General features: G+C 49.5%; 1 protein-coding gene across 2 annotated transcripts in view; it reads right to left on the reverse strand.

Annotated features, from left to right (window-relative positions):
* MXI1 (MAX interactor 1, dimerization protein) overlaps positions 1-1,087 on the reverse strand; it is an 83,040-nt gene that overhangs the window by 64,326 nt on the left and 17,627 nt on the right. The window lies entirely within an intron of this gene.

Raw genomic sequence — 1,087 nt, forward strand, 5'->3', positions numbered from 1 at the left:
CCCTCCCGCCCCTGCCTCTGCCCCCTGGGAAATGTAGTCCCGCCCCCGCCCGCGGCTGCCGGGAATCGTAGTGCGCACGCCGTTTCAGGGCGCCTGCGTTCCGCACGATTCGCAAAGGTCGTCGGAAGGTGTAGTCCCGCTGGGTTTCCTTTCCTGTCTCTAGGGAAGCCTAAGAAGTTGTGGGACTCTGCTTCTGGGAGGGAAGGATTTTTTTTTCCCCCTCCAGACACGATGTGGAATGGGAAGGATTTGAGCAAGCTGGGAGTCTACTCCCGGGGAAACTTGTTTCTCAGCGACTCCCTGCGGTTGCCCAGGGGCTGAGACACGCTTTATTCCAAATATCATGTTGCAGTCCTTTATCTCCTACTTTCTCATGTAACGTATGTGCCTCAGTTGCCTCATCTGCAAAATGAGAAGAGTAACACACCTGCACCAACAGTGCACACAGAAACTGGAAAAGCCGAAATTGCTGTTCAAAAACGAAGGATGATTTCATCAGAGAGGGTTTCCATGAAACCCTTCTTCCATCTCAGCTTGCACACAGACAAGTAGTCATCTTACTTTTTAAAACTTTCTCCTCCCTCAGTCCCTCACTAATGCTTTTAGACGCCAGAAAATTCTCCCTGGTGCTGAACAGAGTTTGATTCAAATCCTGACTCTGCTACTTACACTGACAGTGTGAACTCTTCCAGTCTCATTTTCCTTATGTATAAAATGGATATGATCATATCCACGGCCTTGAGCGCGTGCCATGTGCCAGGCACTGTACTAGACTTAGTGTGCATAGTAAAAGAGAAACAGACGCAGACCTGCTGTCGAGGTTCATGTATTCAGTAGGGTTTTTTGCGAAGATTAAATGCAGTAATTCCAGCACTCGGTATATACTAGGCACTCAGTAAATAGAAGCGATGATGATGTTTTTCTCTTACGCTCTCCTCTGTAGCTAAAAGAGGAGTTAGCTAAAGAGAGCAGAGACCACATTAAAAGACTGCCACTGGCCGGGCACGATGGCTCACGCCTGTAATCCCAGGACTTTGGGAGGCTGAGGCGGGCGGATAACCTGAGGTCAGGAGTTCGAGACCAGCTT

This window comes from Mandrillus leucophaeus, unplaced genomic scaffold (assembly GCF_000951045.1).
Source record: "Mandrillus leucophaeus isolate KB7577 unplaced genomic scaffold, Mleu.le_1.0 Scaffold80, whole genome shotgun sequence".
NCBI lineage: Eukaryota > Metazoa > Chordata > Mammalia > Primates > Cercopithecidae > Mandrillus > Mandrillus leucophaeus.